This window comes from Canis lupus, chromosome 12 (genome assembly GCF_003254725.2).
Source record: "Canis lupus dingo isolate Sandy chromosome 12, ASM325472v2, whole genome shotgun sequence".
Classification (NCBI taxonomy): Eukaryota; Metazoa; Chordata; class Mammalia; order Carnivora; family Canidae; genus Canis; species Canis lupus.
In genome coordinates, this window is record NC_064254.1 from 27,191,955 (window position 1) to 27,213,651 (window position 21,697).

General features: G+C 37.0%; 1 long non-coding RNA gene and 1 pseudogene across 1 annotated transcript in view; one reads left to right on the plus strand and one right to left on the minus strand.

Moving 5' to 3' along the window:
* Positions 1–9,982, minus strand: part of LOC118350506 (uncharacterized) — a 45,634-nt gene extending 35,652 nt beyond the window's left edge. The window contains exons 1-2 of the long non-coding RNA XR_007401492.1: positions 3,315–9,982; positions 706–801 (exon numbers count right to left, since the gene is read on the minus strand). This is a non-coding gene — a long non-coding RNA (uncharacterized LOC118350506). The remainder of the gene's footprint in view (positions 1–705; positions 802–3,314) is intronic.
* LOC125752300 (elongation factor 1-alpha 1-like) overlaps positions 1–21,697 on the plus strand; it is a 758,580-nt pseudogene that overhangs the window by 690,939 nt on the left and 45,944 nt on the right.

The window sequence follows — 21,697 nt, forward strand, 5'->3', positions numbered from 1 at the left end:
TCTAAGTTCTGGGATATATGTGGAAACAGTATATGCTGCTTCTGGGAAGTGTCTTCAAGGAAAGAGGGTGTGACCTTCTCACCCTTCCTTCTTCCTACAGTTGGAATATGGACATGATGGCTGGGGCTCTAACCACTTGCTTTGTCCATGAGGCAATCTTGTGAATGAAAGCTACATATGACAGAGGCATAAAACAGAGATTGAATCCCTGCCACTATGTCATATCAGCCCTGGACTATTTCTGGGATACCTGAGCAGGAAAGAGAAATAAACCACCTACTAAAGTCATCATTTGAGGGTATATAATTATCTCTGTCAACCCTAATCCTAACTGATAATACTACCACAAAGAAAGGTAGGGACACCTGGGTGGCTCAGCAAGCTAAGTGTCTGTCTTTGGCTCAGTTCATGATCCTAGGGTCCCGGGATTGAGCCCTGTGTTGGGCTCCCTGCTCAGTGGGGAGTCTGCTTCTTCCTCTCCTTCTGCCACTTCCCCACCACCACTCTTGCTCTCTCACTCTTACTAGCTCTTTCTCTCTCAAATAAATAAAATCCTTAAAAAAAAGAAAAAGATCTTAAGAATTAAATGAGATCATGAGTTAGCTACATAGTAAGTGCACAATAAATGATGCTTAATGTTATTATTCAAAGATAATATTATGGGCTAAATATTCAAAAGAAAAAAATATATCTATAAAAGCTTACCTTTCAGACCAATGGCACTAAGGAATTATAAAGACATCTATCAAATGGTAAATTCTATCCTGGAAAGCAACTTTTGATGCTATTGGAATAAATTACCTACAATAAAGAAAAGAGGTTAATAGCTCCCAATCTCCATGGTAACAATGTTTTCTTATACCAAGTGTTGTCTAGTGTTCCCAGTCTGAAGGATCCTGAATTTTAATGAGAAATTTAATATGAAAAATAAAGGTATGTACATGTAGTTTGCTATAAAGCAAAACCCTCTGACTGGTGATGGATCTCCTCCTAATGGTAACCTCATTTGTCAACAATAGCACCTTGCAAAAAAGAAACAATTTTGAAAAGAGAAATAAACCCTAAAAGCTCAAAAAAGGAATATTACTAGGAAAATATATATAATAAATAAGTAATATAAATATATGTATATGATTTCTGCATCAGAATTTGTCAAGAATCCTCTGAAATTACATATGTATCAGAGATACTGATGGAGAATTTGAAGATTTAGGAGCTGCCTCCCTCCCTCCACCTCTAATCATAGACTGTGTCCCAAATAATGTCATAAAAAGGTTTCTAATGCAACACAATAGTTTTTCAAAGCATTCATTGACATGATTTTTACCTCTTTCCCATAATTCTACTGCTTCCAGAACACACTTTAGATTGATTATTTTACTTTCCCTAGGAATTGCAATACTAATTCTGTTGATTTTATTTACTTTTCTAGTTACTTGTATCTAAACTCATAGCCTAGGCATCTTGAGGCCCTGGCAGAAAAAGCAAAAGTAAATTTTATAATTGTTCTGTATACAATTAGCATTTTAGGCATCCCCATTGCAAAGAACTAACAATGGAATCTGAAAGTGGTAAAGGATAAGGACCATTCTCACCTCAGTACCATTCATACTTTTTTGAGATTGAGACAAAAAAGAAGTTGGGAGGCGATACAGGTATTAGCATCACAATTTTTCAAGTAAACAAATGTAATGCTCAGAGATGCTTAATAACTTGACCAAGGTCACACAGCTTGTTTGTGAGCCTCCAAACCAAGATTTGATTTTACTTAACTCTATAGTGAGGGCTCTTTTCAGCAAGCCATTCAGCCTCCACAATATACTAAGGACAGAGAGGATAAAAAGCAGGATTTTGACTTTAATATTTGGAATAGTAATGCAATAATTACGAATGTACTTGGGAAGTTGCAGAAAATATTTTTTTTAAGTGACTCAAGGGGCACTCACGGGGCTCAGTCAGTTAGGTGTCTGACTTCGGCTTGGGTCATGATTCGGGAGTCCTGGGATCAAGCCCCACATGGGGCTCCATGCTCTGCTTCTCCCTCTCCCTCTGCCCTTCCTCCTGATCATGCTCTCTCTCTCTCTCTCTCTCTCTCTCAAATAAATAAATAAAATCTTTTTTTTTTAAAAGTGACTCAACATTGAGAAATATTAATTAAGAGATTTTGGATCAAAGAAAAGGTACTCTTGAAGCCAGATATGTTTTGGAATTCAGTATCTTTCAGATTTTAGAAAGAAAAAAAGGGTACATATACCATATATTATGTTACACTTCCAGTAGGATCTAGAAAGCACCCCATTATCAAACACATTAATATTTCTGTGGTAAATCATATGAATATTCACACTAAGTGGCATATATAAAAGCTATAAAAGTCACATGTTAGTTCAGTAGTTTTCATTGCTCAATGAGTTCAGGTCTGGTCAAGCTTCAAGTTCCTAAAATACTTCCTCTTTTCATAGCTTTTTGGATTTCATAATTACAGGTAAGGGACATGGACCTATACTATGTCCTGTCTCACCAGGTGAGGGAAATACTCATGACAAACTGATTATCAGAATTGTCTTTCCAGGAACAGAATGAAGACACCACATATGCCAAGTTTGTACCATATATTTGGCACAAGCTTGTTTCCTGTTTTGTGACTCAGTTACAGTCTATTATGTGACTCAATTGAATTTAAAAGTAGGCCATGAAAATGAAATACAGGTCAGTCTACTAAAATCCAGATAAGCTATTAAGTAATTCAATGTGTGACTGTTCTAATTCAATGCTAAAACTATACTTAACTTCCAAGTTTTACCCTTAACTTGCAAATAAACAATAGAGAAAATCAGGAAGTACTATAAATAGATTATTAGTCCCTGAAATTCAATCATTAATGTACCAATAAGGTCTATCTCTGTTCAGATTAAAGACATTTGTTATCATCCTTTGACAGTTGGATTTGAAATAAACATTCGGCACATTAAAATTCAGCAAACAGGGTGCCTGGCTGGCAGTCGGTAGAGCATGAAACTCTTGATCTCCAGATTGTAAATTCAAGCCCCACATTGGGTGTAGAGGTGACTTAAAATTAAAATCTCGAAAAAATAAAAATAAAGAGTTGATTTAAAAAACTAAATACATAAAATAAAATTCAGCAAACAATCATTTCTACCCTGTACCTGTGTAAACCTGTGGAGTGACTTAACATGTTATCATCTGTCATTTGTTGAGGAGCCTCTATACCTGGATCCAACATATTCTAAAACTACAGATAAATTTGCACATAGCATGTAGTCACCAAAAAAATTAACCACTAACTGTCTTACTTCGTTATTCTCTGGGATTCCATTGATACTTCTCCCTCCTGGTCTGTGTCTCTTTTGATCTTCAGTCTTCCTTGATTCTACAACTGAGACTATTTTCCCATTAGATATTTGTAGAATTTTTATTTTCAAGTGTTGAAATATGTTGGCCTTGATCTTCAGGAGACTTACCAATTAATATTGCTAAGAACTAGGAAAAATAGTAAAATACTAAAAATGGACATAGACATCTAAAAATTATTTTGGCATAATTATTTCCCTTAATAAACTTGTGGCCTGTGCTTTATGGCATCATTGTCAATGTGACAATGGCTACTACTCTTTTTGATTTTTTGCCTTGTAAACAGATAGTAAAGAGACCACATAATTAGATATGTGCTGCAGGGAATATGTTGCATGCACAATTCATTTTAAAACTGAATAAGAATATAAAAAAAGTAAAAAAAAATATTGAGCAAGAAAAGAAAAAAAAATAGAAAGTAATTTCTCAATTATTGCCTAGAAAGTAATTTCTGGCTTGTCATATCCTAACATAAAACAAATCTTTTTTTAATCAGTTCTCAATTCAATTTTTTCCCCAATCTAATTCTATATTACAGAAGCTCATGTAGCATCAGGAAGAGGCAGCTACCCTCCTGTGTAAAAATGCACAAAAGTAGCTAATTACATGAAAAACAGAAAAGACATATAAACAACCCGTAAAAGGGGTAAAAGACAGATGGCTAAATGCGATAACTAAATTCTACAAATATTACCATTAACACGTTAACCACCAAAATCATTTCTTTCCTAAGGGAACATAGTTTGGAAACAATAGCACATATTTTATAAGGTGCCCCTTGACCTATATAAATTGAAAAATAAGCAGAACGTGCCTGTCCTTTCATTGCCTCCCCTACAGTAACTCATTAACAGTTTCAATTATGTTCACCCACTTTCTGGCTCCACCAAGCCTTTTGTTTGCTTTTTCCAGTATCCAAATACAGAATGAATTCCAAATAACCTTCACCAAATATGTCACTTTAAAATTTATCTACATGGGTTATTTTGTGGAGCACTTAGAGAGAGCCAATGGCAATCTTATAATAAAATGTATTAATCCAATTCTCTGATTATTTAGATAAAATAGAGTGGTGGCCAAAAAGTAGTGGTTTGGTCAGGGCACACATTGAGTGGCAGAGCCCAGACTAGAACTCAAGTCATCCAACTCCCTCTCCAGTGCTCTTTCCCACAGGCTCCCTTAGATCATGTTTCATATAGGACCACAACAGGTGCGTAGACCTTTTGTCAAAGAGGCAGCTAAGTCTTTGTCTTCCATAAGGCTCTTCAATTTCTTCATCTCAATCCTATAATTACACTTTTTTCATTTTATGAGGTTTTTTTAATATTTTATTTATTTATCCATGAGAGACACAGAGAGAGAGAGGTAGAGACACGGGCAGAGGGAGAAGCAGGCTCCACGTAGGGAGCCCGACGTGGGACTCGATCCCGGGTCACCTGGATCAGGCCCTGGGCTGAAGGTGGCGCTAAACTGCTGAGCCCCCCGGGCTGCCCATTTTATGAGGTTTTATATCACATTTTATCCAAAGCATTTCAAAAGCTATGCTACAAATTTATTGTTTTTATTATTTATTTGAATTTAGCTGAATAATTTACACAATTATGAGTAGGATAAGAGGTTCAAAAACCATATCCATGATATAAGTAGAAACACCACAACCTATCTGCTAAAAAATTGTTTTCATCGAAGAACAGCTGACACATAATATTGGAGTAGTTTCAGGTGTAAAATATAGTGATTCAACATTTATATACATTATTAAATGATCCCCACAATAAGTCTAGTTATCTGTCACCATAGAAAGTTATTGCAATATTATTGACTATATTCCCTGTGCTGTGTTTTACATTCTCACGACTTACTTATTTTATAAGTGGAAGCTAATCCCATTCACCTATTTTCCCCACCCCCACTTCCCTCTGGCAACCACCAGTGTGTTCTATGTATTTATAAGTCTCTTTCTGTTTTGTTTGTTCATTTGTCTTGTTTTGTTTTTTAGATTACACATAAAAGTGAAATCATATGGTATTTTTCTTTCTCTGACTTATTTCACTTAGCATAAGACCTTCTAGATCTATCTATGCTGTTGCAAATGGCAAGATTTCATTCCTCTTTAAGGCTGAGTAATATTCCATTATGCATATATACCACATCCTCCTATCCATTCATCTTCTTATGGACACTTACATTGCTTCTATATCTTGGCAATTGTAAATAATGCTGCTAGTGAGAGAGAAAAACGATAAACAACAAATTAACTATCTGTAGAGTAGATCATGCTCATTAGGAGAACCTAGATATAACTTGGATGAGATAATGTGAGGTGTTGTCATATGTCAGAGCTCTTTGTCACTCTCACCAAAACTGCTTCCAAGACAAGCTTCTGATAAGCAAAGAGAACAGCGGGAAGTGTTTTCTCTTTTTCTACAAAAAAGACTCTATAAATTGAGTGTCTACCAAATTGTACTACTTGTATTAGTTAGAAGAACACAATGGTACTATAAAATAAAATAGTATAATTGGCAGGAAACAAGTATTTGCTCATATATGTATTCAGAGTTCCTTGGACAGTAGGAGCAATACCATGATACTGTTTGCTGTAGTAGAAGATTCAGTGCAATGGGTCTGCTTCAGTTGCCACATAAGGAGGTTCTGACATAAAGGTAGTTATGTGATCTCCTTTAGAAGAGATAATCAACTTCAAGAATCATCAAGAAAGGGCAGCCCGGGTGGCTCGGCGGTTTAGCGCCACCTTCAGCCCAGGGTGTGATCCTGGAGACCCGGGATCGTGTCCCAAGTCAGACTCTGCATGGCTCCCTGCTTCTCCCTCTGCCTGTGTCTCTGCGCCTCTCTCTGTGTGTGTCTCTCATGAATAAATAAATTCATGAGAATTCATGAAGAATAAATGAATAATTTATTCAAATTCATGAGAATAAATGAATAAATAAAAATCTTTTAAAAAAATCATCAAGAAATAGCCATAAAATAAGGGTCCACGGTGACTTTATTTCATTGTTGATTATGTGCTTTCTTAGGTATTCTAAACAATACAATCTTTATAAGTAAAATCCCATATCAATCTGCAATAAACCCCCTCAAGACAGGGCAAGACAACTTATCCGCCTAGAGCATTCTTCTTCTGAATTTTTAGAGATCGTCCACTTCTAGCATAAAAATGTTTTGTTGTCATTCCCAGGTTTTCAAGATACAACTATAAAAATAGTAAAAAGAAACTAAATACAGAAAAGGTAGAATTTTACCAATAGATTTTTAGTTTTGGTTTATAAAGTACACAGAGGCCTTAATGATGTGCATTCATATGAAAAATGATTTCATATTCAAACCCAATACCTTCTGAAAACTGCCACAGCAGACACATTTCCTCTAAAAGGATATCAACTGTGGCTTTTGTTTCACCCTGAGTTAATCAGTGGGGAAGTTTAATTACTATATGTAAAAGTATTTTGAAAGATGTAACAGTTATCATTTTTATTATATTTATATATGTCCAACCTATCACAAGAGAAAAATAGGTGAGGTAACTCATAACTTCAAGAAATAGAAAAACAAAATTATTAAGCAAAGCCCTAGAGTCGATTATGCTCTAATGACTCTGAGATTCCCAGCAGCAAAGCAAGAAAGAAATTCGAGGTGTTATTTTCTTTCCTTCCTTTTGTCTGGTAAAAGAAAGTATACAAATTCATGTGAAAAGATACATTTGTCTTCTCCTGGTATTAAATCAGAGCAAGAATTACATGTAAATGCCAAAATAACAGATGATGAATATTATAATGGACAAAACTCAACTGCAGTTGTTACAGGCACTTTTCATATTAGCATTTCTTGAAGTGGAAAAAGTCAAGAAAGAGAAAGTCATTTATGAATATAATCATCTCAGAGAACTAAATTAGTGGAATTTAGTGTTTCACAATCTCTTGTCCTAACTTGATTCAAGGATTTAGCTTGGAAAAACTAGAGGAGCATTTCTGAAAGTGTGATTTGAAGATCCCCTGAATCAGACTATTCCAGGTTCTTTTTCAAATGTTAAGATTTCTGGCCTACACTCCATTACAAAATCAGAAATTCAGGAATCTCAATTGTAAGTAAGTTTTCCTGGGTGAATTGTATACTTGTGGTGTTTGGTTATTAAACATCTATCAGGATCAAACCCACCCTTCTCTTTTTGGCTTTGTGATGCTGCGACTAAGTCTTCGTAACCAAATTTCTTCCTTGCAACCTGCTCGCTGTTAGGTTCTGCCAATAGGAAGGGAGCAAAGATGCTGGGTGGAAGGAGATGTGCCATGCTCCTAGTTTGCTCATTGTTCCTGTCAGTGTCACTCCGTCACAGCCTTCACACCAATAGTGCTCATTGTTTCTAGTAGCAGTTGGTTCCATTTTCCACTTCATTTCCATCTCACAGAACCAGGCTGGTGGTGCTCATTTTGAGCATCAGCATCTTCTGAAGTCTGGGTTCCAGCTCCACTGGGCTCTCCTCTGAGTTCCTGAGGCACCACCACCATCCAGGCAGCTTCCTCACCTCAGAAGTCTGGATTCTTCCTCCAAGCTTCTAAGTCCTAGCAACCCAACTTTTTCCCCTTGCTCCCCCACCTCCCAGCCTAATTGCAACTACTTCTTGCAATTTCCCTGTGTTAAGTTTGTTCCTTTTCGACCTCTGATACCTATATAACCAATTCCCTCTATAAATTCTCTGAAAAACTGGTAGGGTTTTTTTTCCTGAGTTGGACCCTGATTGATACAGATATTAAAATTTGTGTTCTATCCTAGACCTAGCAATTGCATTAAATAGGTATTAACCCAAAGGATATAAACATACTGATCTGAAGGGGCACATGCACCCCAGTGTTGACAGCAGCATTATTAACAATAGTCAAACTATGGAAAGAGCCCAATGTCCATTGACTGATGAATGGATAAGGAATATGTGGTATATATACACAATGAAATATTACTCAGCCATCCAAAAGAATGAAATCTTGCCATTTGCAACAACGAGGATGGAGCTACAGTGTATTATGCTAAGTAAAATAAATCAAACAGAGAAAGACAAATATCATATGAGCTCACTCATATGTGAAATTTAAAAAACAAAACAGATGTGGAAGGGAAAAAGGAAAGGGAGGCAAATCATGAGACTCTTAACGATAGAGAACAAACTGACAGTTGCTGGAGGAGAGGTGGGTGGGGGATGGGCTAGATGGGTGATTGGTATTAGGGAGGGCACTTGTGATGAGCACTGGGTGTCATATGTAAGAGATGACTCACTAAAGTCTACTCCTGAAACCAATGTTACACTATATGTTAGTTAACTAACTAGAGGTTCAAGTAAAAACTTAAACACACACACAAAACTTGAGTTCTAGTGACTTGAGGGATTAAGGAGGCAACAACATATCTCTTACCCAAGAGATTGTTCACTTATCAATTGTTCAAACTCCTATTTTGAGAGCAATAAATAAAAGACTGGTACCAAGAGCTTCAACTACTACATGCTATTGCCTTAAGAAATTTCCAGAAGCTTTGGGTTCCAGATAAGCACATAAGCACATAAGTTCCAGAAACTTCCTAATTCAAAATGAAAATTTCTCACATAAGCTTTCCCAGATTCAGAGCTAATCTGCTTTTATATAGGAGTAGCCCACTTATGAGTCTGGGAGCAGGACAAAAAATTTTATCAAAAGAAATATTCATTCTGCCTAAGGGCTTTCATTGGAAGCTTTACTTTCATTATCTGCAAGACAAAGGCCAAACCGTGACTTTATATTTAAAGCCATTCATGAAGTTATGCCTACAAAATTCTTGAAACTCATTTTAATCATCTTTATTATGGTGTTGCTTCCTCCTGAGCTAGCTGTTCCATGACACACCTTATGTTTGGAGTCCTGCCTCCCTGCTACATTGGCTCAAGCAGTTTTCTCTGCCTGGGAGTCCTCACTGAATATGCAGATATCTAGATCAGGATACATAATGGGAACTCAACACATGTTGGAAATGGCTTTCACTGACTTCTTTCTACATTAAGCCTTCCTCAGGATTATTCTGTTTTGAACTGCCATGGCAGTACATTTTATACATAGCAAAGGTTATCTTTTGAATTGCTTGTAGACACATCCAACCTATCAATTCTTTAAGAACAAGCCATATATCCTGTAGCCATGTATCCTCGCAATGCCCCCAATGACCTTGCATCGAATAGTGACTGATAAAATTTGTTGAGTGAATAAATGACCTAATGATAGTCATCTACATTTTTTAGAAGTCAACCATTTCTCTTATACTATATTATAGCTATTTCAAATTATTTTACAAATGGAGAGGATACAGACAATATCGATATGTCTTACACTATGTCCACAGTGTTATAAAATAATTGTTTTCATTTGTCTAAGTCTGCATAACACTCTCCACATATTAACTGCTTAAAATTCTGGTGCCACTTCTGTGGAACTATTTTCTGTTTTAATCAAGGAAACTAAGGCTCTAAGAATTTAAGTGACCCTGTCCAAGGTCACATAATGAGACAGTGATATTCCTGGAATTTGACAAGGGCTCTTTTCACACATATGATATGGTCCCTCGGAAAGTTGGTGCTCAGATGATGATGATGGTGGTGATGAGCTCACCTGACAGATTGCTCTTCTTCCTCTGCAGAGACTCGCCTTCAACACCAGGAACAACTTGAAAGGAATGACTCACAGTTCCCGGCAGCAGTGCCAGTTCATGTGCTAGGATTCTGACCACAAGTGTAATGATCAGGCCAGGGAGTCAGATTTCTGCTGGATTTAGAAAAGTATCTATGTGTTTATGAAAGGAACACAATGGGCTGGTGATAGTACTGCGGATCTTGGAGGATCCCCATCCACCTCTTCACCCCAGCCAGGAGCATGGCTATGGGAGGAGGAAGGCAGGCAACAGAAAGGTAAGTGTGGCTTCCCATGTCCTCCTCCTTCCCATCTTAAACTAGAGCAGTTGCTGGGTAACCCAGTCCTGTGTATTGTTTCATAAAGTCTAGTGAGCTACTGAAATTCTTACTGGCTCAAAAATTTCAAACACACTAGCAACATAGAGGGGCATAGTGCAGATAGTACACACTGAATATATTTTTTTCTCCTGTTGAGCTCTCTGAAAAATAAGGTTAGTATATACCTTTGGTGGCACTCTCAATAGAGGACTTGTAATAAAGAACATGTTTTATAAAAATATGTGTTAATAACTTTACAGAGCTTTCAGATAATTTCAAAAGGTACCCACTCAGGTTCCTTAGAGTCTCAAAGAAATATTATAATCTGTATCTACTTATCTTCTATAGAATATTTGATATATAAGATGGTCTTATTGCAAGACAAATATTAGATTAGAACGAAGATCAAACCAAATAAAACTTAATTTCCTACATCATCAGTTCAGGTGGGCAATGTCTCTCAAACTTCTAAATGTCAACTGCCCCAATGGTTTAACCTTTCTTTCCTCTGCCCCTCTTTAACCTGCTCTTGCCTCTCCTGACCCTTTTCCTAACCACCCAGTCTTCTCTTTCTACTTCTGTCCCTTCTAATTCTCCCCCATTTTCTTTCATTTTGTGGAGTAGGGACTTAACCTTAAAGAAATTGCTTTGTTTGCTGCACTTTGCCTCAAGCTTATCTAAGCAGCCAGTCCTGTTTGCAGAAAATAAAAGTTAAAAAACTAAGTTTTGTGACCCAAGGGTAGAAGGGTGAGTTATGAACGTTCCCGCATAGCCCATTGTCCCTGAGATCATGCCATCAGCAGAGAACTAGGTCTGGTTTTACTGAATAATCCCTCATCCACACACAACCTATATATGTGCTTCAGGGGAGTTGGCAGGAACTATGAGAGGGCTAAAAATTATAAATTAAGTGTAAAAATATGTTTGCAATTACCAATAAGTTAGTATTTCCACTACTAGAGAAATATTATATTTTACCATTATAAATAATTATGTACTTTGGCTTTTCACCATCTAGATGCCTTTATGGGATTATAAGCAATATTTCATTTTCTGACAAAGAGAAAATTAGAATCATGAAGATTAACTGTTCCTAGAGATTGGACAAAGATAATAACAGTATAGATTCCTGAAAATGAACAGATAGAAAATCCATCTAAACTGGCAGAAGGAAGTCAAATTGGAACCATGCAAAATGAAGTAACAATGAAGTGCAATCATTAAGGTAGCCGTGAGGTTAATTTACTTAACACTCTTTTCTGTCCCTGGGAGTCAGCAGATTATCCCAAGATGAAGAAAAGATATAGGTGTAATCTTGTAAGACGAGAGCTGTGGGACATAGCTACAGACAAAGCCAGCCTGAGAAAAAGGGCACAAAGGCTAAATATTGAATTTATATGGTGTTACTGGAAGGCAGCCAGGAAAGGTTTGCCTTGCAAAGTCTATAGCTTAAATGATTGGCCCAAGAAGATACTACGGTTACCTTGAAGACAGGCACTCAGGCACAAGATTGCTTCACATGGGCACACAGGCTGTTCACTGCACAATGTCCAGGGGGCACCATTCACAGAGACTACAATGTGAAAGGAGCCCCCTGAATCTGTGAGATGTGGAGGCCCTTCTGTGCTAACCTGTTGGAGTCATACAGAATAAGAGAAAAAAGCAGGATATAAAATCATACATAAAATTTGGCAAGAGGGGCACCGGGCTGGCTCATTTGGTGGAAAGTGTGACTCTTGAACTCATAGCCCTGAGTTCAAACTGTGAGTTCAAGCCTGACATTGGGGGTAGAGATTACTTAAAAATAAAGCATGATAGTGACTTTTTTTTTTCAAATAAAACATATACATAGAAAAAATGACCAGAAACTATATCAAAATAATAAAGTTTCTGGAAGTATGCTTGAATTCACTTTTCCTTATTCCTAATTTTCTTTATTTTTCCATTAACTAAATTAGCAGCTTTTTAATCAGTTAACAGCATTTAATATTAGTAGTTTAAAAGAGCCAAATTGACACTATTTATAGTTTCAATGTTATAAAGTGTCAAAGCTGTAAAGATTAGAATGGTTTCTACAAGGAGGTAAAATCCTTTAGAAAAATTGGCACTATTTTTCTACATGTGTTTATATTTTAACTAGTTTTGCATTTTAAACTATTCAATAAAATTTAAGCGTTATCTTTTCTTTTGAAAGCCCTGATTTTATTATAAATACAAAGAGCTGTGTATACAAAATGAAAAGTTTCCAGCAATGTTCCCTCAGCTCCAGGGTTCTCCCAATGCTGTTTACCTCTGGGTTGGCTTCAGTTTAGACCTCAAACCTCCTCCAGCAGCTAGAACCACTTGATTCCAGGTTCACAGCCAATGGAAAGAAAGACTGTCCACCCCTAAACCAATGACAGCCAAGAGGAGGGGATTAGTTTAGATTAATCAGGATTTACCCTATCACTGCTACACCAAGGGGAATGATTAGAATCAAGGATAAATACATGTTTTGTGAGGGTTAGAATTCATACACTCTCTTTCAGTAAAACAAGTTAAAAATACAAATTCATTATGAAAATGAACATTTTTTGGAATAGAAAACCAAAGTGTAAGTTTTTTAAAATGCAAGGTGTCATGGACAACACAAAATCTAGAAAACATAATTTTTTCATTAACTTCCTGACACATTTCCATTACACCTTTTCTACAGTTTTTTGGCCACATACTCTTTGCCTCTTCCTATGACAATTGTGAAATAGTTCATAAAGAAAAAATAGAAATGAAATTCAATCTTGCCCCTGGCATATAGAATTTGAAATTCTTTTCATATTGATAATTTCAATAATTTTCTTTTAGCATTACAGTTAGTTATCAGTGATGTTATATACGTTTTCAGGAATGTTATCAAATTTAGGTAGGCTTTTATCAAATTCTTTTTCTCATATATGGCTTTAAAATTTGAAAGAATCTTTCACAGTCTAGATTCCAGATGCATACCTCTCAAATTTTAAATCTCCTCCACTACCCACATACTGCCAGCACCAGGCATTACAGGACCTGCTCATGGTTCCATATATACATCCTATGCCTTTGTTGGTACAACATAATGGGTGATTTCTGGAAGCCATTTTTATTCCAAGGCAGCTAACTGCACAGGGGAGAATTCCAAACCAGGTAAATATGTCCTGTTAAACCCAAACAAATATATTCTATATTCACCATACCCTTGGTTGGATCTCAAAAATGCCCTAGACCACTGCATGTCACCCACCTGAAGGGCAAGTGTGATGCAGGGGAGATTGAAGAGTGAATCAAAAGTCAGTCCTAATCAATGTGAGTTAACATGGCCATGTTAAATCAGTATCCAGGTCCAATAACAATACAATCAATTTGAGAAGTGACCAAAAATATCATCTAGGAAAAAAATAGTGCCCAATACATTTTTTTGTTGTAATGATTAACTTATAGATGCATCTTAGTTAACTAGTTAATAAGTAGTTAATGTGTCACATTCCTGATGTGATCCCACGTTCAATGGCATGAGAGAGGAGGAGACAGACATAGAAATCTATCACCAGGCCTTGATTTTGAAGAACTAGTGACCCGACAAGGGCAACAAAATGTATAGACATTTATTTTCTGCTTTACAATACTTGATAGATTAAAAAGAAACAATAAAATGAATATATGTTGACATTATGAACATCTTGATTTTATGTTATACACGTTAATTACATGAAAAAATAAAGGACATGATACTATTTGAAAATGAGTTTGGTTGGAGATTCACACTGATGTTGTGGAAGGAATAGTGTCTACCCAACTTTTAGTGTGCCTGTTTCATCTTGGATTCAAAGCTATTTAACATTTTCATCACTTGTGTGGTTGATGGACTAGAGCACATGATGATTAAATTTACAGATAATAGCAAATTGGACTAAGTAGTTATTACTTTGGAGGACAGGATTAGAATTCTAAATGACCTTTGAAAGCTGGAAAAGGAGTCATATAAATAGACTGATGAGCAATTGTGTTGAGAAATGTGTGAGGAAGTACACTTATGATTTTTTTAACTACACAAACAAATGTACCAATTTCTTGAACAAACATTTTTTAAATGCAGAAACCACTATTCATCACAAATTGAATACACATCAGTAAGTACAGCAATTACATTTTTTAAATGCTTCATTTTGGAGGTGGTTTAACAACAGTGTAATTGGAAGGAAACAGAAAATAATATATTTTCCCACTACGTCTGGTACCATGCAATATCTCATGGATCAAGGTTTACTTTAATTCAGGAGAAAATTATTTCCTAAGGGTATTTGACTACAGAGATTTTGCACATGTTAGATTTCTCCCCTGAGTGGAAGGAATGTCAGAGTAGTGTCAAAGGGGCCTAAAATTGGGGTCTGTTCAAAACATTTATATATAACACTGTACCAAGTACTAGATACAATAAGATAAATAGGGCATGGTGTCTGTGGGCAAAGGAGAATTTGAAAGGATTAAAAACACAATGATAATATACATTTTCTTCCTTAACTAAATAGTAAATAAATTTTGTTTATTCCATAATTCAAATTGGTGGCATTTGTCAATTATATCTGTCATTATGATTTCTCCAAGATTAATCTCCTGAGGTAAATTAGATGTTAATACAAATAAATATAGAAATATTTATAAAAATAAGCCTGATACCTAGAGCAACATCGCAAACACACTTAGAGTAGCTTTGATGAGTCAGTCACAAGGACTGTGCCCCACACATATCAAAGGATCAGACAGCTGACAGCCCCCAAAACATTATGGCAGAGTTAAAAATCAATATATGTTTATTTTTTTCATAAGTCATTTTATTACTCTGCTTTGCTGGTATTTGAAAGCCAGTCACAAGAGCTTAAGGATGTCTCATTAACTTTGCTGAAAGAGTGAAATACACAAAAAATTTTGGTTTAAAACAGTGGAATTAGAAAATATCTGAACTCGGGAACCCCACAGGAAACAGATCACTGTTTATATTTTATTCACATCATTTTATCCAGTTTTAAGCTATAAATGATTTACAGTGTTCCCCACTGTAGCATATATGGTTACTGTGTTTTATCCTCAAGAATAATAATGTTCTAAAGAAATTTTCTACTCTCTAAAAAATAAGCATCAAGAAAAAGCAACTGTAGTTTTATTATATTATTTATATGCCTTTTAAAAGTAATAATAAATTTAAAGTTTGGGTGTACAGTTTTTAACAGTCTTAGCTATTATAGTGCTCTTCTGTAACTTGAAGTTCCCCGCCAAAGCATTCCAGATTTTAAATTCTCCTTTGAGCAAACTCTGTGACTGTAACTCTCAGGATTACTGTTACTACTTCAAACGGCATTTTTTAAAGATTTATTTATTTATTTATTCATGGGGGGCGGGGGGCAGAGACACAGGCAAAGGGAGAAGCAGGCTCCATACAGGGAGCCTGATGTGGGACTTGATCCCGGGTCTCCGGGATCACGCCCTGAGCCAAAGGCAGGCGCTCAACTGCTGAGCCACTCAGGTGTCCCTCAAATAGCATTTTTAATGATTGTATTTCTGCATTATTACAAAAGGTCATATATCAATAAGTTAGATGGAGTGCCTTCGGTGAAGGAGGAAGGAATGGGAGTAAGAATTGTAAATTAAGGTAAGAAGTTTAAAAACTAAAATGAGAGGAGCTTTCATGGACTGATGATTATAAAATGGAAGGAAGTATGAAGAATAATGTTTATAATAATTCTAAAGTTTAAAAAGTATTTTTCCAAGATCTATAAAGAACTTATTAAACTCAACACCAAAGAAACAAACAATCCAATCATGAAATGGGCAAAAGACATGAACAGAGATTTCACCAAAGAAGACATAGACATGGCCAACACGCACATGAGAAAATGCTCTGCATCACTTGTCATCAGGGAAATATAAATCAAAACCACAATGAGATACCACCTCACACCAGTGAGAATGGGGAAAATTAGCAAGGCAGGAAACCACAAATGTTGGAGAGGATGTGGAGAAAGGGGAACCCTCTTGCACTGTTGGTGGGAATGTGAACTGGTGCAGCCACTCTGGAAAACTGTGTGGAGGTTCCTCAAAGAGTTAAAAATAGACCTGCCCTACGACCCAGCAATTGTACTGCTGGGGATTTACCCCAAAGATACAGATGCAATGAAACGCCGGGACACCTGCACCCCGATGTTTCTAGCAGCAATGTCCACAATAGCCAAACTGTGGAAGGAGCCTCGGTGTCCATCGAAAGATGAATGGATGAAGAAGATGTGGTTTATGTATACAATGGAATATTACTCAGCCCTTAGAAATGACAAATACCCACCATTTGCTTCGATGTGGATGGAACTGAAGGGTATTATGCTGAGTGAAATAAGTCAATTGGAGAAGGACAAACATTATGTGTTCTCATTCATTTGGGGAATATAAATAATAGTGAAAGGGAATAGAAGGGAAGGGAGAAGAAATGGGCCGGAAATGTCAGAAAGGGAGACAGAACATGAAGACTCCTAACTCTGGGTGGTGGAAGGGGAGAGGGGTGGGGGTGGGGGTGAATGGGTGACGGGCACTGAGGGGGGCACTTGACGGGATGAGCACTGGGTGTTGTCCTGTATGTTGGCAAATTGAACACCAATAAGAAATAAATTTATTATTAAAAAATAAAAATAATTAAAAAATAAAAAGTATTTTTTTAAAGGGAGAGGGACAGTATTTCATGGGCAGGACAGAAGTCACCTAACAATGATTTTCAACTTTTCACTCACTAGAGCAGTGGTTCTCAGAATGTGGTCCCAGGACAAGCCAAATCAGCATCCCCTGGAAACTTGTTAGAATAGTAAATTATCAGGCCCGTCCCTGACCTACTGAACCAGCAACTAAAGGGTGGAGCCCAGTAATCAAGTTTTTAGTATATGTGCTGCCGAAGCAAGCACACCAGTAATCAAGTTTTAACAAAGCTCTGGAGGTGATTCTATGCATGATAAAGGTGGAGAACCATATTAGTAACACCTGAGAGCTTTTAAAACATTACCCAGGCCCCATCTCAGACCGATTATATCAGAATCTTCAGGGATGGGGCCTTGGCACCAATATAGTTTTCAACAGTCCCCAGGTGCTTCTGATTGTTGGGCAGAGAATCTGCCTTAGCCCTTCTTCAACCCTAGAGAAAGAAGCCAAATGGCTGAGCTCCAAAACACTCCTTCAACAGAATTAGCTGAATCTTGAACCCGTTTACTTCTTTTCCAATGACAGATATTCTTAAATTTGAAAACCACAGGCTGAGCATAGTCAGGATTGATTCATTCTATTGAAATCCATGAACATCTTCATCAGTAGCTCCTAACCCCAAGGCAATAAGGACACTACACCTTCATTTGATGAAAAGAAGAGAAGAGAACCATCCTGACCCATGAGGTGCAGTGAGGACACCTCAACAAGCCAAGAATCTGGAGAAAGGGCCACAGCCCTAGTGGAGGGGAAGATAGGAGAGTCCTCCTATAGGAGTACAAGCAGGCCCAGACAGGGAATTAAAAGAATAAAAAGCGGATATGGTGTCACAGACAAATCTCATCAGCGTCAATCAGTTTACCTGAGGCTAACCTTGTACAGCCAAATGGAGATTAGTCAGATACAAAGATAAATTATCTCTGAAATTATCTTGCGAATAGTGGGGAAACTTTTAAAAATTTCCTGACATTAAATGTACATGTAAATTCCAGGCACTATCTCAGCGGGACTGTGCCCAATCATTCCCAAGGAAGGTTCCTCAGAATAGGAGCTGGGATGTTTACTAAAGAAATGATGGGTTTTTCAAGAGATGCTGTTTACCAGGTGCCTGGGTGGCTCAGTCAGTTAAGTATCTGCCTTCATTCAGTTCAGGTCATGATCCCAGAGTCCTGGGATTGAGCCCCATGTCGGGCTCCCCTCTCAGCAGGTAATCTGCTTCTCCCTATCCCTCTGCCCTCTCCCCTGCACCCCTACTATGCGGTCTCTCTCTCTCTCTCTCTCTCAAAGAAATGGATAAAATCTTCAAAAAGACAGAGAGAGGGCAGCCCAGGTGGCTCAGCAGTTTGGCGCCGCCTTCAGCCCAGGGATCCTGGCTGGAGATCCGGGATTGAGTCCTGCGTTGGGCTCCCTGCATGGAGACTGCTTCTCCCTCTGCCTGTGTCTCTACCTCTCTCTCTCTCTCTCTGTCTCTCTCTCTCTGTCTCTCATGAATAAATAAATAAAATCTTTTTAAAAAAGACAGAGAGAGATGGTGTTTCCTGAGTTTCCAGTTGGAAGCAGGAATCAAGGGAGAGAAATAGAAACTCCCAGGCCCAGGCCTGTTCTACTAGTTTCTCTAGCACCAAGATTTCCAGAAATTATCCTGAAAGTTTAGCAAACATTGCTAGAAGGATCTCCATTTTTCATAAAAAAGAATAGACATACAAAAGCTGAGACAATAACTTATTGATTAAATTATAAAAGGTGAGTGTTGAATATTCTGAGTTAAAGAAATTAGAAATTCGATTGGTTTATTTTTTTATTTTTTTAAAATGTTATTTATTTCTTTGAGAGAGAGGATACAATCAAGAAGAGGGGCAAAAGGAGAGGGAGAAGCAGACCTCCTGCTTAGGGAACTCAACATGGGGCTTGATCCCAGGATCCTTAGATCATGACCTGAGCTGAAGGCAGACACTTAATCAACTAAGCCACCCAGGTGCCCCTAATTGGTTTAACTTTCAGTTGAAGACACTTAGTGATGAAGTTACATGTCCTAGTATTTAAGCTGTGGCATTAAATAAGCAATACATAACTTAATTTTTTTTGAAATATGGTCCAGGCATATAAAATACTGAAGATACCAAGAAATGGTATTCAAAAAATAAAAATAGAAAAAGAACAGTTGGGGGTCTCAAGACTATAATTTCTTATTTTTAAGATAGCATCAAAATGTGCCTTAGGTTTTCCCTACAATAGTTCAAAAACTTTAACTGCCCCAGAATCATCTGGGAACCTTGAAAAAACAGATTGCTGGGCCTTGCCTCCAGAGTTTCTGAGTTCAGAGTTCAGGAGTGCAGGTATATTTCGCATTTTTAAGTTCTCTCGTGATGCTGTGCTACTGCTCTGAGAACACACTTTGAGAAGCACTGATTTAGAATACTGATTAAATTCTAGCATTTTCAATTTGTTTACAATTATATAACACATAAGATTTACAAAGAGATAAAGCATAAGTCAATACATATACTTGACCTACTACCTAAGAAATTAAACATTACAGTTGAGTTCCCCTATGTATCTTTCCTGGATTCTTTCCTCTTCCAACTTATGTAGGGGTAATCATTATCCTTCATGTTTAATCATGATTCTTTATGGTCTTCAAAGAACTGCAAATCAATAAGGAACAGGAAAGGTTTGTTTTAAAGATGAAGAATATAAATAGGCTACTTTCTGAAGAAACTCAAAAGATGATGATTACCAGTTGATGATAAGTAAATATATTATTAGGTCATGTTGAAACTTACTAAAGTCAGAGGAACACAGGATTTTCAAGAACTATGAAATAATACTTTACATCCATTTTTTAAAAGATTTTATTTATACATGAGAGACATATAGAGAGAGGTGGAGACATAGGCAGAGGGAGAAGCAGGCTCCCTGTAGGGAGCCTGATGTGGGACTCAATCCCAGGACCCCGGGATCACAACCTGAGTCAAAGGCAGATGCTCGACCACTGAGTCACCCAGGCATCCCACTTTACATCCATTTAATGGGCAAGAATTAGGAAGCTGCGTAATGCCAAGTGTTGGAGGGTTTGAGGTGCAGAGGGAGACAGGAGTTCTATGCCTATGGGTGCAGACTTCGAAAAAACAATCTAGTTTCTTGGTCAAATCAGTATTGGTATACGCTGTGCCCCCTGCAATTGAGGTCCTGACTATCATTTCCTAAGAAAAGAGACTTGTTTGAAGATTGTGATAAAAGTCAGAGACAATCTAGTGTCCATGATTGGGGAGGCAGGAGGGGGTGTAGATAAACAAAATGTGTAGAAGCAATTACTCCTTGAACTACCCTCCTGCAATTAGAAGAAACAGAAGACTACATGTACACATAGAAACACAGATAAATCTTAAAACCTAGTTTTGGTTTTTTAAAAGACACAAAATGAGATTTCTATCAAATTTCATATGTATGTATGCATATTATTTTATTCTCTAAACTGAGAGTAAACTGCAGACATGATGCCCTCCATCCCTTATTGCCCTAAACCCCAGAGTCCTGAAAATGAGAAATAGAATATTTTCTTACATCATTGCAAAATCAGGAAATTAGCACTGACACAATAATAGTAGCTAATTCACACACATTCATATTTTTTCTAACAGTCCCAATAATGTTTACAACAACAACAAAAAAATCCTAGGTTATAGACTGTATTCAGTTGTCATGTCATGCTTGCTTTAATCCTGACAGTACTTCATTCAGGACCTTTGATGAATACTGTAGTTCTCACTTATCCACAATTTCACTTTCTGGGGTTTCAGTGTCTGGCATTCAACTGCATTCCAGAAGCAGATGATACTCCTTCTGATGTACTGTCAGAAGGTCAGCAGTAGCCTAACCTCACATCACAATGCCTATGTCATTCACTTCATTTCATCTCATCACATAGACATTTTATCATTTCACATTATCCCAAGAGTGAGTACAGCACAATAAGATATTCTGAGAGATCACCTTCACATAATTTTTATTACAGTATATTATTATAATTGTTCTATTTTATTATTGTTTTTACCTTCTTACCGTGCCAAATTTATAAATTAAATTATATCATAGATATATTATGTATAGGAAAAACAGTGTATATAAGGTTCAGCACTATATGCAGTTTCATGCATCAACTGTGGGTCTCGGACCATACTCCCACAGATAAGAGGGGACTACTGTACAAGCAGTTGTTTTTAGGATATGCCTCAGTTTGGGTTTGTCTAATGTTTTCTCTTGATTAGATTTGGGTTATGCATATTTGGCAAGAATACCCATGAAGTGATGTTGTTTTCTTCTCTGTGTACTCTATCAGAAGGCAGTTGATGTCAGATTTTCCCATTACTGATGATACTAATTTGGCTCATTTTGTTAAGGTGGCAACTACCAGGTTTCCCTCGCTAAGGTAACCATATTTTCCTTTGGAATTAATAAGTATCTCTGGTAGGATACTTTGAAACTATATAAATATCCAATTACATATCAAACATTCGCTCACTAGTTTTAGCATCCATTGATGACTATTTCCTGAATTATTATTATGATAGTTGCCAAATGGTCATTTGCTAATGGTGA